The 19185-nt window shown below is 33.4% G+C and overlaps 1 protein-coding gene across 1 annotated transcript in view; it reads left to right on the top strand.

The window, feature by feature from the left end:
- LOC134853393 (uncharacterized) overlaps nucleotides 1-19185 on the top strand; it is a 196480-nt gene that overhangs the window by 97646 nt on the left and 79649 nt on the right. The gene's annotated exons all lie outside the window — the stretch shown is intronic.

A 19185-nucleotide genomic window follows, 5' to 3' on the forward strand; every position in this document is an offset into this window, starting at 1 on the left:
GTGGGTTGTTAGTTAGATGGATCATGATTGGTTAATATTAAATACTTCACAGTGGTAAAATATCTAATTTATCCAATCATAAAATATAGTTAAAATTAATTAATTAAGACCATTTATTCACGGGGGAAAGGACCAACAGAAGAGCTGTACAGCTCATCACGGCGAACCGCTGTTGTGCCCCTGTTTAAGAACTACATGCAATTTTTTTGGTTATTTTTTTTAGATCAGGTGGAACCTGATCTAAACTACATTTTATGATTGGATAAATTAGATATTTTACCAATGTAAAGTATTTAATATTAACCAATCATGATCCATCTAACTAACAATCCACTTATTTGTAAGTGCTGAAATTACTTGTAATTTCAGCACCAGAGAGATTTGAATTTAACTTAGAAATTAGTTGAACTCTCCCGAGTACTTCAGCAGCCGCAATAAACCAGTATACCCTAGATCTATTGAGCCTAGCAGAGACTAGTTAAACAACCTGAGACTAGATAGTATAAGAGTAAGATTAGGATCGGTATTAGACTAAGAAGTTGCACGAATCTATCCGGCCGAAAATAAGATAGCGTGACGAGCAGACGGTGTACCCTATCCGAAATTACTCTATGAGTTATACCCATCGGTCCTAACTCATCTGGTGCGACCATAAGTCTCGAACAAGACCTTAATAGCTTAGCATTAACCAATAATAGATTAGAATTTAGACAAAACATTTACAAAATGTTATACGACAATAATTTAATCGAAATGTCTCTACGACTCAATAGATCAGAGCCAATATTCCGAACGATAACAGAACTACCCGGAATTGGAAGAAGACCTCGAACCAGAGACGACATACGACAAAGCAGAAACTTACCATATAGTTATATGATAGTTCGGCAAAAGCCAGAACAAACTTTTGTATTTAGAATACTACTAGCAATGAATTTAGATTTTCATTTGCAAACATAAAATTTTGAAGTCAATCTTCAAAATCATTTCAAGCGCTAAACAAAATTATTAATATACAATAACGATTGATAAAAAGATCTCAGATCGTTTTCCTAAATTCTGCAGTAATATACAAAACATGTTTGAAAAATATTTATTGAAAAATCAAAATAAAAATTAGTAGCATGACAATAAACGGTTAGTAATTATAAATCATCCTGTTGTTCCAGCTTCATCGCCTAAACATAACAGCAATCATAAGCTCACTAATATCATAAAAATACTAAATCTATTCTTTACACAAATTTAAAACATTTTAAACTTAAATTCACTTAATTTTAAAATCAGATCATCAAGGCTTATCCTTGGATCTTAAATCATTTTCTATTTAATTAAATTTAAAACTTGATCATCAAGGCCTATCCTTGGATCAAAAAGAACAACTTTGTTCTCCCCCACCCACTTAACTAGTGTCTAACGACCTCAAACGTCGATTCACTATCCAACCCTTTCTAAAAACCCAGGACTAATAGAAATTTTTGAACAAAACTAATCATTCAAATTAGGATAAACAGTGAAGAACTTCGGTTATTCATCCTTCACTTGATCCCCCCTCTTACCAGACCCAGGATAAATCTTAAACTTAGTAAGTTTAAAATAGTATCTAACGAACTACTCGCGTTCTAATTATACCTGAACCTTGTGGATCGATTTACTATTCTCCAACCCTGAACACAATCACTACCCTTAAGTAAGATTAAGTAAGTTAACACCTTAGCTTATACTATCCACGAGAAAGTATAAAATCATTCTTCGGAATCGATATACTTTTCTCCCCAACCCTGAACAAATAGACCCAGGTTAGGCTAACAAAAAAATCGTAAGGACTAACAGTTTAAGCAAATAGAAATCATTTAAAAACCTTTTGCATCCGTCATCCTAAACCTTATGTCATTTAAAAACCTAGGAAATAAACAAACAATCGTTTTACACAATTGTGAAATAGATAACAAAAAATACGACCTTGTAATCACACCTCATACACAAACAGTTGGATACATTAGAACAAAACGACAAACATTAAAGAGAAAAATAATAACTAAACAAAGACAAATAACACGAAAAAGATTTTCAAAAAATCTAAACGCATTTTCAGAATCAGAAACCAACAGTTTAGACGAACTTTATAAACTAAAAGAATCAATAGATAAAAATTGCCCAATTCACGATCAATTATATTTCTCTGACTCAGAAACAACTTCAAATTCATCAAAAAGAGGAAAAAGAAGAATAAAAAAGCAGTATAAACACAAACCAGTACATTTATACAATTAGAATCAACCAATTAGACACATTGATAATTACATATTAACAGTCATCGAACGAAAAAATGAGCTCAACGCACACCCCAGGTGAAGAAAGTCCAGATGATGATGATATTTTCCCCTTTATCGTAGACGCAACCACTGATAGAGGACAGCATATATTCTGCAAAAATTTACTCTTAAATTTGTTTGAACCCGGAATCAGTCCATGTAAAACACAGTTCCCAGATGTAAAAATCAAAAGACAAATTATCGATCACTATCTAAAAGATATATGTAACCTAACACAACAATACGGAATCTACTCCATAGAATTCAGCTCACCAAACCAGAATCACAGTAAATATATAATTCAAACAGACGACCTTGATTTAGAATTCTCAAAAGTATTCTCAGAATATATAAAAAGCATCCAATATCATAACTCACAAAGAGCAAACTCCATATTCACCAATGAAGTTTTTGCGATAATATATGGTTATATCTCGATATTAGAAAACGAAATCCAGATACCAAATGTCTCACCGACAGAAACATCTAAACATATAAGAGTACGACATGAAATCACACTACTCTCTAGTTTTCTAAATATAATTAAAGAAAATTTCACGAAAGATGAAGTTTCTCAACATACAAAACACGACTTACAAAAAATCTTGGCATGGTTCATAATAGATTATTTCACACATTATATTGATTTAATTTCACAAGCAAGAAAAAATTTTAGACCCCAAAACTCAAATGATGATACTGCCATCACAGAACAATCAGACTATGTTTGGGACCCCGAATGGTCTCATCCCGCATCCATAAACTTCCCACAATCAATCTCAAGTCAAGCAATAAGTACGATATCTTATGTAAGAGATTATGTACTAGTAATACCATTAACCATTGATGCAACACCATTAAACTATAATACATTTTTACCCGATATGCAAAATAATAGTTTAAACTCTACAGTCATACACAATGAAAACCTCAATGGAACTAGGAATCTTACTCAACAAGATATCCAGACACCATCACACTTCATAAATGAAGAAATCGTACACACAACAACTACACAACAAAGTATTTCACCAATACGTCCAAACTTAACAACACCAAGAAATACAAATCCTTCACAAACACAGGTAACATTACAATCAACCGTTAAACCTTCGGTTGCCCCAAAATATTCACACATGGATTACCAAACATACAGACCCATGACAATACCGCCAAAAACACGCAAAACGTTCACCAGAAACAACTTTGCAGACCATAATTATAATTACACACATCCATCAAAAACAAATTATCAACCACGAAAAAATTTTAGTAATTATACAAGATCTCGAAACTGGGATAACCCAATGGCACCACCTAATTCAGTAAATTTTCAAACAAATTTACATCCTCCACAGGATCGTAGTGAAAACTATCCATTTTTTCAACAAAATAAAAATAAAAAACAAACATCTTATCAAATGGATTACTTATCCTCAGATGATGATTTCTTACAACCAGATATATTTACACCCTATAATCAAGAATATCGTGGACAAGGAATACAAAAACCACATTCATATCATAGAATTTTTTCTCCACAACCAATAGATACACAAAATCAACAACCAATTCAACAACAAAACCCAATTATTACACAATCTTTTCAACCAATTCAGCAACAAAACCCAATGATTGCAAACTCGTACCAACCAGCACAAATGCAAAATGAAATACCACTCCCATATTATCTTCAACAACACGAAATAACAAGAAATCAACTTTCAAATTTTTCTCAAATGCCAAATGCAGCAGAATCATTACAAATGACGATGAATCCATACCTTATGGGTGGATCATCAATAACATCAAATAAACCTTTAATGGTATTCACAGGAACAGACCCTGAATATTCTGTAGAAGACTATTTAAATGCGGTCACAGCAAATTTGATTTTAAATATAGGACCTGAACCAATTAATACGCCACTACATCAAAACTGGATACATCGACGCACAGCGTTAATACAAACAACTCTAGATGGCGCAGCCCAAAAATGGTTTTCAGTATTGCCTATAGAAATAAAATCAAATTGGAAAAGATTTACACAAGAGTTTTCAAAAATGTTTGACTCCGAAAGAAACAAACAACAACAAAGAGTTTTATGTAATGAAATTCGCAGATTACCAAACGAAACCATCAAGCAATTAGCAGTACGAATCGAAACACTAGTTCGAAAAGCATATTCATTAAATACACATGACTATAAAAACACAAAGATGACAGAAATCTTAATGATGACCTTAACACCACAATTAAGGAAAATGGCAATAAAAAAGAGAGCATCCCATCCTTCGTCAATTCGAGAACCCGATTTAGATTTTCGAAAACTAGTAGACAAACTAGAACAAGCAGAAATCACAATGAAACTCGAAGAAACGGAAAATCTGAAATTACAATACGTTAACAGAATTGAAACAGCTTCCACAAATATAAACAATATACAGGAATCAGATACAGATCTCGTTGAAAAAATCACTGAAATACTCAATATTTACGAAAAACACCCAAACTTTAAAAGCAAACCATCTTTCAAAAAATGGTGTAATTATTGCCGACGATACGGAAATAGTATTTCTGAATGTAGACAAAAACAGCAAGACAATCAAAATAAACCTCAAAAATATAAAGAACCAAATAAATCATTCTATCAATACATGAAAAAAGATCAAAATCTACCGAACAAAACAGTCTACAGCAACAACAGTTCAGGAAAACCACTCCCGAACAATACAAATTATACAAGAAATCAATCACCATATAACTCAAGTTATAGAGGAAGATCACCAGAACGAAGAAACACGCATAATTCATCACAAAATCACTACAATAGACCAAATAGTCGAAATAACTACTCCAGATCACATTCAAATACACAACGATTTGTTTCTAGATCTAATTCCCAATCAAGAAATAATTATTATCCAAACAATCAATCACGAAATTCATCATACAATAGGAATAGAAACTACTCCAATAATCGGAATAGAAGTTATTCAAACAACCGAAACCAGAATTACCCGAACAATCAATCAAGGAATAACTCATATAATAGATCGAACTATATCAGACCAAACAATAATTACCAAAACAGATCGCGAAATAATTCACAAAATCGACACTCAAGTTATAATAATCGTTATAGAAATTATTCCCAATCACCACACCGGAATAATAATAACTATAATAATTCTAATAATCGCCACAGAAGTAGTACACCTAAACATCAAAGACATATTAATCAAGTACAATCTAATCCAGAAACAACATCAGACCCTCCAGGTATTGATGACACAGTAACTGATACGTTACAACTCAATCAAATAAACTGTGGATCATCAGATTCAGAAAGCGATGCAGAAAACACTCTCTCCATCAACATGATAAAAGTCGAAAATGACTATGAACCTGTTATATATGAAGAACCTTTTTCATCACACATATATGAGAATCAATCAGAACTCCTTCACAATTATTATATTGAACCCGTCCATTCCACACCGACGACACAAAAAACTAATGAAATTAACACTACAAACCAACCCAATGAGAACGAAAAAACAAAATGCTTGAATACAAATCACATCTATCAAAACATACAAAAAGAACAACCCAAAGAAAAAATTTGGACAATACCATTTCTTTTGGAAAGTCCAAGAAGCAAAGAATTTCAACCACCAGATCTTGAAATTGATTTTTTAATTGATTCAGGAGCAGAATCAAATATAATAAACATTCCCACATGGTATGAAATAAAAACCTTACACCCAAAGCTAACACCTCTTGAAACCTCCAGCAAACTAGCAACAGCACAAGGATCAACATTAATAAACTACGGAAAAATTCAATTATTTCTTCTCCCCACAAGAACAATGGAGCAAAACAAAATTTTAACCAAACCATTTAAACAAATATTCCATATCACTGATATTAAACACAATATCATTGGAATACCATTTATCTCTAAATATATACCAACAATCAACATCTTGAATAGTAAATTATTAATCAAAGATAAATATACAAAAACAAAAGACACATCCCTAACATTTTTTCAAAGATTAAATAAACAACCACCATTTTTTTCAAAATTTTACCCAATATATAACCAACAAAGAAAACACTTGAAACCACTATCAGGAAACATCTATAATTTTTCAATCAAACAAGTTCACCAATATGATAAAAAACAAAACAAACAAAAATTTTATATGTCAGATTTTGAATTCAAACCTATTCATAAGTTTTTCAAAATCACAATCTCATCAATAAAATATTTGAAAAACTCGAATTCAGATATTATTTCCTTACATGTTTACAACAATACACCTTACCAAGTAACATTACCTTTAGGACTTTTAGGCTATTGCGAAACCAACGCTACAATATCACCAATACACGAAAAAGCATATCGTGTAAATAATATACTCCAATTACTAGATATTTGCCAATCCACAATCCTTAATGAAGAATTATCTATAAATAATATAATAAGTAACGAAAACAGAAATACGGATTATTTCACAAAAACCCCATATTTCAAACCTACATTCAACATAAGTAACTACACAGAGAATCAACAGAAATTTTTAATAATGTTTATATTCCAACATTCACAAATAACACAAGACGAATTTGAAAAACTAGCAAAACAGCTAATTAAATATTCATCAGTCTATGCAACATCCAAATTTGATGTTGGCAAAATCAGCTCATCACTACATCTCCCATTAAAACCAGACGCAGTTTTCAAAAAACAAAGAGCAAGTAAAGTACCAATTCACTTACACGATAAAGTGAACAGATTACTCGACATTTTAGAACAATACAACATTATATCACCAGTAAACAAAGAGGAACAACCAAAAGGCAACACATTTATCAACCCTGTTATCATTCTAGCCAAAGGAGAATCATTAAAAATTATTCTCGATGCTAGATACCTCAACTCACTCATAGATGAATCAAAGTGTAATTGGCCCATTGAACCAATACAAGTTATTTTAACAAAAATAAACGGAAAATACTTTACCACCGCCGATATGAATAGTGCATATAATCAAATGCCATTAGATGAACAATCACGACGCTTAACACAATTTGTTATTGGAAATCAACAATACGAATTCAACCGCTTATTCTATGGAATATCCATAGGACCAGCAGCATTTTCAGCTTTTATGAGCAAAATTTTTCGACCACTAATACTCAAGAAAAATGCAATCACCTATTTAGACGATGTTTTTATGCAATCACAGACAAAAGAGGAAATGTTCAATGTTTTAGAACAATATCACCAAATACTTCAGAACGAAAATCTGAAGGCCGCCCCCGATAAATCACACTTCTTTTTGACAAAAGTTAAATTCTTAGGACATAATATAGAAAGAAAAACAATCACTCCATTGAAATCACGTATAGACGCTATTCAAAAACTCCAACCACCAACAAATAAAAAGAAAATCCAAGAATTCCTTGGAATGTTAAACTTTTTAAGCAAATATGTTTATAAAATGCAATTATATCTACGACCATTCTATAACATACTTAGACAACAAAATAATTTTGAATGGAATACAGAACATCAAGCACGATTTGAAGAAATTAAAAAACTTCTAACTGAACAAATTTCAAACACAATTCCAGATTCAAATCAACCATTTTATGCAATGTGCGATGCTTCGAACTTTGGCATCGGCGCAGCATTATTACAATCACATAATAGTACAAATAAAATGAACCTCATATCAGCAAATTCTCGATTATTCACTCAAGCAGAGCTACAACTCTCAACTCTAATGAGAGAATGTACAGCCATAATATATACACTAACAGAATATGAATTTCTGATACTTGGATCAAAACATCCCACAGTTCTATTCACAGACCATAAACCAATCATCTTTCTTTTTACACAAAAGTCTAATCCAAACCACCGAGTTTATAGATTTCAACTCATTTTAATGAAATTCCCAAACCTACACATAGTTTGGACCGCAGGAAAAAATCTTGCATTACCAGACACCTTGAGTCGAAATACGCCACCTGAATTACTTACACGTAAAACCACAGTCGAAATACCCAAAAACATAAAATTCTACCTTGCAGAAAATGAAACATCACCCCGATTGGAATGCAAATATGCAGTAAAAACTGACGTTGAACAATCACAAATAAATAATTTACAACATTTCCCACTTTATTTAGATTGTCAAAATAATCACTATGAAGTTGATCTACTTGGAACATCAACTTTTAAACCAATCCCATATTCACAATGGATAAAAAATAACACCCAACAAAAAAGAATAAAACAACACCCGCCTAAAAAAGACCATTTTCCACTAATTGAAAAAGAAAATTTAACTGATAAAATAAACTTATCAGGACCACAAACAAACGATTCAAAATACACAATAAATCAAGTTTTTGACCTCCATGACCCACTTGACACAATACCCTTATCTAAATTAGAAATTGAAAACATTTTTCTCCCCCCAACAGAAACAATTACAATTTCAACACTGAAACAATATCAAAACCTTGACCCAGTAATTCGACAACTGAAATCATGGCACAAATATAAAACTAAACCTATCAAAGCAGATTCAACTATTCTAGGAAACAAAACACTCCTCCGATATTTTCGAAAATTCAACAATACAACAATTAACGAAAACACAGATCTTCTAGAATACAAACTAAATGAATCTACAGTTCCCTGTCTCCCTTTAAGTATGATTCTTATAGCTTTTAATATTTCACATACACAAAATATTAAAGGACACTCTGGATCAGAAAAAACATATTCAAATTTTATACAAAACTTTTATTTCCCAAATGCACCAATTTAGATAAAAGTACTATGCAATGACTGTATAGTATGTCAACTAAATAAACCTTACCCAAATCAAAAACAAATAGCACAAAAACAAGATTTTAAAGGACAAAGTTTGTACTTTAATCATCGTATCTCATTTGATACCAAAGGACCAATTTCACCCTCATCCGAAGGAAACTCCTACATTATGGTAATTGTTGACGCATTTACACATTATGTAGCACTTAACCCAGTACCACATTGTAACGCTTATTACGCTTACACAACACTCTATGAACACTGGATAGCAAAATTCGGACTACCAGAAATTTTAGTTACAGACAACGGTACAGAATTCATAAATAATGAAATCATCACACTATGTCATTTATATAACATTAAACACAAACCACGTACATCTCACGCACCTTGGACAAACGGCTTAGTCGAAGGTATGAACCGTTCATTACAAGAATATCTCAGATGTATCATCAATGGAAATGATACAAGATATACCGAATGGTCAGTAGATGTAAAACTATTTCCCTTAGCATATAATTCACAAATCACGACAACTTTAGGAGTGTCACCATATGAAATGTTTACAGCAAACTCTCATAAAAACACACAAGGTTATTGTCAACCAAATAAAGACTCAATTTGTTATAACCTACCATTACATACACACGATGAAGATCATTTTCATCACCCACAAATTCTTAAATTAGCCTCCGGTACACACACCGAATGGATTTTAAACAGAGATAAAAAACACAATGAAATTTACCAAAAGGTAACAAAAAAGTTGTTACAAAGGCAAAATATTAATGAACAAATAAATTCACGTTTTACACCAGCCTCCGATTTAAAAATTGGAACATTTGTTTTAATACCCAATTTTAATACTCAAAAAGGAATTTCAAAAAAGTTACAACCCCTTCGTAAAGGACCATACCAAATAATTGCAAAACCCACTGATGTCACATATAAAATCACCGACTCAGATAAAAAAGAAATCGTTCAACACCGAAATAACCTATTACCTTATTATCCAAAAGAATACGCACTCCGCGAACTAACTCAATTATATTCTTTTACAGGTTTAAAAGTTATTCAAAATAACCCACATACGGACAACATAACAAAGGAACAAAATGATATTCACCTCGGAAATCAAAATACAAAGTCAAACACCACAAAAAACAATACAAAAAATCTCGATCAAAATACATCTCAAAAAGAAAGAAAAAATAGAAAAATGACAGAACAAATAATACCCCAAAAACAAATCGACAAATCAGAACATAGAGAGTCTTCACGACTTAGAAATCAACCACGTAAAAATTATAAAGTATTCATCCCACAATCTAAAATATTAAAGAAAGTTGAATTTCAAAAACAACCTTAAATTCTACATTTAAAAATCTTTGCACCTCTGAAACATTTTACACTTTCAATTTTCAAGATAACATGCTGATAAACACGCAGCGATTCTAGTTCAAAATTAGCCAATAGGATTCATCCAATCCGTCACCTTCTATAACTTTAACACAAACCAACTAGACGAAAAATATTAAACTCCAGGCATATCTATAACTATAACTCTACGACCTCCAGGTCAAAAATAAGCAAACCACTCCAACTTGACAACTAAAATAAATATCACCATAATATCATAACCCTCCCTTATCTAATAAACCAAAGATCAACAATATTTCCCCAACTCAGCCCTCAAATACCCCCCAAACAAATATGTTAAATTAGCCTAAAGTAAAAGAACGACCATTTTATTTAGCCTAAAGAATAAAAATCTCAAAAATACCCCAGATCATTTGACAAATGAAAATAAAGACAAAGAAGACCTCCCGATCACCATAAAAATTGCCCCCAACAATTTTTTACAAAACACAACCCACTTGTCAAAAAACTAATAAATAATCCGACCACACTTGAAAATTGCCCCAAACAACAAAAAATATTCGATCACGAAGCCATTTCTTAAATGCTCTTCTATCAAACAGTCACTAAAATTATCACAAACCTCAAACAATTTTTTACGATACTTGAAACTTTCATAATATTTCTTTTTGATATCCTTGAATCTTTTCTAATACTCTTAATCATTTTTTGTAATATTTTTTTAATTTTCTACACTATATTCGAACTATTTCTCCAACTTTCAAAAACCCTTGATTATATCCACAGGTACGATTTATAAAACTTGTCTAAATGATACGAACTATTTTCAGTAGAAATGATATTTTTCTACTATTTGTAATTTTCATAACATTTCTATCATCCCTCATTTTGACCATATGCAAATGTATAAAGAAAGCAATCATCACATTCGCTCTAGCAACAATCCTCCTAATTCTTTTCTTAGAAGAATACTTTAATAAACATTAACTTTTTCACTAAAAGAATAGACCAAAAAGCTATCAAAAATTGCTACCCAAAAGTCACCAAGTCAGTCTTCACCGACATCATCCCAAGATAACCCAACAACACCTTCAACTACCAATAATCCTCAAACATCTACACGAATTTCCTTTCAAGATAACCCATACACTTTTGAAGAACGACACGCTCGTTTATCAGAACCACTAGAACCAGTTCAACGACAAGCACCTCTAAGCGAACCAACATATAACTTATACCCAACACTACCACAAGAATTAAGTAGAATAAGAAATCCTAGTCAAAACCAAAATACAGTCGAAATAAATACTCGACGAAACAGGAATTTTCAAACTCCCCGAGTTCATTTTGATATACCTCAATCCCCATCACAAAACACTCCAGAAAACCCCATTGGTATATTACCAGAAACCCCTACGCTTCTTTCACAACGTAACACCTCAAGCCTACCATCAGATTACTTAGGTTCAACACCAACATCTGAACAAATACGTGAAAATCCCTTTAACCCCCCAAACCAGGCCTCACGACTACCATATTGGACAACACATTCATTTACACAAGATGAATTAAATTTAGTCAATAATCCAATAGATATTTCTACGGATACAACAACATCCTCATCACTACCAGAAACATTATCACTACCATCAACACCATCAATAAGCCAGATTTCACCACCACCTTTTAACTTAAATTTTCCAAATAATCTCGACGCCAGATATCGAGAACAATCATCAACAAATATCCCTTTAAGACTAGATTGGAATACATTTACAGCCCCTCCACCATTATTTGGACAACATCTAGAAAGTAATCGCCTCCACAACTGGGCACTTAATAGATTACAATACCGACAAGACATTCACGACGATATCCGTGATCACAATATCCAAATACTCCAACAAAACAGTTTACAATTAAAGTTTGAAATCACAGTTAAATTAAACAACATTACTCAACATCCCTACCCATTAAACCCACCAAACATAACAGCTCAATCACTACCACCACCATTTATAACCACTGAAGTAATATATAAATACGACAGATATACCAAAAAGACAATTGGTTACATCACATTTTATAACCCATACTCAGGATTATCATACACATGTATATTCTAAAATTATTAATTTTTCTCCAACTCCTTTTTCTAGTAATCTCAAATCAAAACATAAACCCTTCTCCCCGCACAGGACCCCAAGATTTATTAGTAACACATTACGATTGTGAAGAAAACGAACAAAAAACACTACACAAGTATGCAATAAATCAAGTATCACAGTGCGAAACAGAACCCCAAGCCATAGAAACTACAAATGTCATAGCAACACTTTATTCAAAAGCCCGAGCAACTACAGTTATAGGATATAAATTCACAGCAACATTTTCTGAAAAGAAAGTACATTGTTCACAAGTCTCAAACGGAAATAAAAAGCGACTTGACCATGAATCATTCTACCAGAGTAATATAGAACGACTTTTACATCTCAATCCCGAAGATTGTAAAAACGAGTTACTCCGACTAAACATCACAAAAAATAAAAACACAGATAGAAATTTAGTATATTTCCAAGTTTTTTCATATTCTGTACATCAAGCAGAACTTGAAAGATATCAAGGACATATAAAATTAGATGAAAAATACCCATACAACGGCGCACACGGACGATTAACCTATGACATGCACGATAAACACTGGATACCACACATTGGTATAAATGACCCATCAAACTGCAAAGCAGACACAAAAAATAAACGATACCAAGAAATAATGTTTTTCGATTGGAAAATACAACTCGAAAAAATACAACTCACACGTGATTTATCAGACAACACAATGATTTATCAAGGAATTAGATTACCTTGTAAAAACGACCAAGGTTATTGCGACCCTACAACCAGAACACAAGCAACAATTGTTTGGTTCCCCGAAGACACATGTACAACATTTCAAGTAGCAAAAATACACGCTCGTATGATAAAATTTCACGAAAAATATTTTATACAATCAATACCATATGAACAAGTAAATCCATCACGAAAAATAAGTTCTAATTTTCGAAACATTCATAATATAGAAAATAAATTAACACGTTTTCAAATATATCAAGAAACAGAACTTGCATGTAAATACAGAAACCCACTTCACAAAACACAATACTCTGAAATATTAGTTGAATACGAAAATGGATTCGACATGACCACTGGAAAAATAAAAGTCGACCCATACGCCACAAGTCATCCCCTAAACGAAGGAACATCATATGTACCAGTTAATTTTCAAAAGAATACAGGTCAACCTGGTGGACATTTAAAACCCCAAAACGATCAAAGCACACGTTTACAAGAACTATCACTAATGAAAAGTACATATTTTGGTAATATCCACTATGATATTCACTTAGATATGAAACTAGACTACACGATTAGCCGAAATTTTCAAGAAATGTCACTCTCCGAATTAGAAACATTACACCAACTATGCGAATTAGAAAGAACACAAATATTACAATCACTTGCACTAGCAGTATTAAAAATACCCTACGCAGGATATTTACTATCAGGAAATAGATCAAATTTTTTAGACTATGAAGGAAACATCTTATGGTTTTATACTTGTACTAAAAAAGTATCACCACTATACGTTTTTGAAGATAAACGATGTTATAAAAGAATCCCTATCTTTTATAAGAATAAAAAACATTTCGTTGACACACTTTCACGAAGAACCTATTTCTGGGATACCGCAGTTCCATGTGGATCAGAAAATAGCCACAACGTAGTACAACTAAACCCTGATGAAGATAAATATTACCTTCTCACCCCATATCCCACATTAATGCAATCACTCAAAAAATTTTCACCAGAAAGCATTCGCGCTATCGCTCGAAACCCAAATATAGACTTACAATCAATAGGAATATACTCAAAATCAGATATTCAACATCACATTAGAACACAACAATTCCAGGAATTATTAACACAAATGGACACAATACAAAGACAATCAATTGACCAAAACTTACGCAAACTTGCCGAAACCGCAGGATTTGCAGACATCTATACGCAAGACTATAGCGGATATTTTAAAGACAGTAAAGATTATATATATCTAAACGGTGAAAAATACCGTCCCCAAGATATATCACCTATCAATATTTTTAGCTTTGTTACACTCAAGAATGAAATTCTTGATTTTCTAGGATGGCCCTACTACATCTTAGAAAAACTGACTATTTTATACGCAATGTTTAACTTTATTGGATTTCTTTTTTCACTCATAAAAGGAATCTATAACACATGTGCTATACACACACAAGTCAATAGACAAGCAAGTGTAGCACGCATACTATTTGCAGGATTTTTTGGAATATTTTCTACATCTATAAACAAAATTCTTTTAGACGCACAAATAAAAGAATATAACACAAAAATAGCAACAAGACAGAACACATACGACGAAGAACATAACAATGCAGACACAACACCAACAGCACCACAGTTACCACCCCTACCACATAACCATCCATTATCCCTAGTCCCACGTAATTTTCGAAATTTAGCCATAACACATAATAATTTTAGACCAACCATATCACAAAGTCCCATCCAACATATAATGCCACACCACTCACAAGATGAAAATACTTATGAACAAATTATAGAACAACCCCATACCACCGCTTTTCAGTCTCAAAATAATATTTTTTTTAGCCCACGATGAGCCGACAACTTGGATCCCTACACCGATCAAATTCCCACCCAACCAACCTCACCACTCCAATCCCAATAATACCACTTTTTGCTTTTCCGCCACCCGATTTCCCATCCAGTAATGTAACATCCGGCATGAATTCCGATACTAATTCACACATCTCAGTTTTATACTCCATCTCACAACTCAATAACCCGAATATTGAAACCCCCGATAAATTTGCCGACTCTGAACCATCTCCATCAAATAATTTTCACACCAATCCCTTAAATTTTTCCCAACCCCCTTTTCAACCCATACTACCAAATAACCCTGACCCAACCAATTCTACACCCTCTTATGCTTCTCAAGTCACTCCAACCTACTCCTCACTTCACTCAGACCAATCATCTCATTCTTCAGACACCCCCCGAATCTCCCCAGAACTAGATAATTTCATTACCCTACAACAACAATCCTATCACCTTGACACCCCAACCATAAACCAAATCTCATCCACAATAGATTCATCCAACCCTCCTACCCCTACACCCTCTACAATTTATACTGATTCATTAGCACCATCATCCACAACTACTGAATCTTCACTCAGCACTAATAGAGCTTACCGCACTTTTAAAAGGAAGTTCCCCAACCATCCTTTCCCAGCGAAACCAGGAACAGCCCGTGAATATATCAACCATCCACAACACACTAACACAAAAGAATTCTTAGCTATCACCTTACCCTCATTTCCACAATACACCTTTAACACACCTCATGACACTAACGAGACACGTAAATTTGTAGACGAATACGTTTTAATGCCTACCCTTCCTTGGACCTCATATTATCATTTTACAAATCCCCTTTGCTTACCTTTATCTAACACTCATATCGATATAGAACGAAATAAGGACATGCTATATCGACTCACTACACCACTAACACCTAGACAATTTACTTACCATGGATACAAAAAATCACTAAAAACACACACTGCACCCCGAGCTAATGAATATACACTAGAATATTACGATCATAACATCATCAGAACTAACCAAGATCAATTCTTAGACGACGATCGCTTCGCTAACCCACAAATCACCGAGAAATTTTTCGTTAAAACACCATATGTATTTACACTAAATATCTTCGATCGCAAGTTTGACCACATTATCTCAGAAGCACTAACAGACACGCAAGCCTACGAAAGTTTTAAAGAACGCTTCCAAATATTTTCACTAACCTTTCATTTCCTTGCACCACATGAAAGAGATTTGCACTGCTCACACGATATTATGTTGCGCACTAAACAAACACACACATATACTTATTATCGTTTCATCCAAAATCACTTTGACCTACACACTCCCTCCAGACAACCACACCATCGTTTTCAATTCATCAATTCCAAATACACCTCACCATTCTTTCTTAACTTCATATATTGCATTAAAGATACTAACCTTCATGGTATTCTTCGAAATTATGATCCCATAACCCAAATGTATATCTTTTGTCCCATCACCAAGACCTTCAACGCAGAAGAATCCCGACCCTTCCTCATCCCACACGAGTTTGTACAACCTATAGAAATCCCCATTTTAGAATTCATCCATAACACTAAATTCAACCACAAATTATATAATCTAATCCAAAACACACCTTATGAATTTGCAGTTGGCACTGAAGAACTAACCACCATTAAAGCACTTCAATTGCTTTGGCCACTGCTTCAAACTAAAAATATCATCCGCATCTTAGCCAAACTACTAACAACTTCAGATCTCATCCACGACATTTTCCCCCACGGTTTCTTCCCCGACGACTAACAGGTAAGTATGAATTATACATATTACTAATTAATTCAAATATTAGAAACTCACCATTCTTTATCCATGTTTTCTTTAGAATTTTAGCCTTCATCCTAGATCATCTGAAAAATTCACAAAAGAAAAATAAAAAATAGCAAACTTCTTCAAAACTGTTTAAAACCCTATTAAATTTTTGCACCAACAATTAAATAAATATAATACCAATGCAGTGAATTAATTTATAAATTTTTCCCCCACAAGCAGTAAATCTAATAATGATGAAAATTTGTAACTTAATTTCCCCCAACAACTAGCAGTAAAATTAAAATTCTATGTAGTAAATTCATAAGAAGCAAATGCAGTACTAACCTTTTGATATTTTCATTCACTCGCATAAGAATTCTATCCAAACTCGCACAGCTCGCCCACGAAGAATTGTTTAAAATAATGAATTTCAGTTCCAAGCTTTCACACTCGATAACTCTAACACAAGATAACACGTTTCAAACTTTCCTTTAACCCGGTTGGAAAGGATTTATATACTAAACAAAACTAACCAATGCAGCTTACTAAACACCACAACACATAGCATAACAGCATGACTAAGAAAAGGAAACCAACGGTACCCAAACCGGATTAACCCAGTTTAAAACTGGATAATTTATTCTTTTGAAGACTATTATAAAGTCTAAGAAAGAAATGATAAAACACAAAAAAGTCGAAAGACAAACCCATACCACAAACAATTTGATTTTTGAAAAGAGGACACAACCAACAAAACATAAGAAAAACCACAACAAACCCAACATAAAACGTTGTCACATAACAGGACCTCTCACAAAAACCGCATGCAATCATACTCCCACTCCTGGCCTAACCCATCAGGAAGGACGTCCTGAGCATGCTCTATAGCCGGCCTAACCCACCGTGCTACATCCACGCTTTGTGACCACACTCCTATTTTTAATAAGAGCTACTCAAGGGTGAGTAACTCTTCAAAATAACTGAACTAAAACAAAAAGCTTTTGTGAAAACAACTAACTAAAATCATAATTAAAAAATATTAAACTAATAAAAGTTTTATAAAATGTAAATTACATTATGCAATACATAGATCAGAATACAACACCAAGGACGAACATCCAAAGACAAAACGACCCTACTACACTCGAGAAAGAATGGCCAACTACAATCAATATGCCGCCCACAATCACAACTCAAAGGATTTAGAGTACGACTTGACTTCGCAGAAAAGGACTTCATTGAACTAGACCACTGACCACCTCGATGTTCAAGTATACGTACAGATCCGAGTAACCAGGCATCCCCTCCACGCACAATCTCCACGCCATTCCCAGACAAGGTCAAACACAAAGAAGTTCTCACCAATGAAACAGAAAAACCTGACATAGCCAACCATTCTGAAATCAGATTTGAGTTTAATGCGAAAACCCAGTCGTTGTCTTGAGAAGACACAATGATTGAATCTGGGACTTCTCTAATAAGAAAACCCAGAAGAAATAAGATGTTCGCCAAATACCAACGTCCATCATCCATCTTTCGAATTGCAGAAAAACTATTCTAAAAAACTCTGTAAAACCCGGATGGGTGGAACCTGATCTAAACTACATTTTATGATTGGATAAATTAGATATTTTACCAATGTAAAGTATTTAATATTAACCAATCATGATCCATCTAACTAACAATCCACTTATTTGTAAGTGCTGAAATTACTTGTAATTTCAGCACCAGAGAGATTTGAATTTAACTTAGAAATTAGTTGAACTCTCCCGAGTACTTCAGCAGCCGCAATAAACCAGTATACCCTAGATCTATTGAGCCTAGCAGAGACTAGTTAAACAACCTGAGACTAGATAGTATAAGAGTAAGATTAGGATCGGTATTAGACTAAGAAGTTGCACGAATCTATCCGGCCGAAAATAAGATAGCGTGACGAGCAGACGGTGTACCCTATCCGAAATTACTCTATGAGTTATACCCATCGGTCCTAACTCACAGGTTCCAATACACATGACGTACAAACGTCAACAACAAAGTTTTAAAGTGAGTACAAAAAAATGTATACATTGCAGAACCATCCACACCCGTGGA

This window comes from Symsagittifera roscoffensis, chromosome 8, assembly GCF_963678635.1.
Source record: "Symsagittifera roscoffensis chromosome 8, txSymRosc1.1, whole genome shotgun sequence".
Classification (NCBI taxonomy): domain Eukaryota; kingdom Metazoa; phylum Xenacoelomorpha; order Acoela; family Convolutidae; genus Symsagittifera; species Symsagittifera roscoffensis.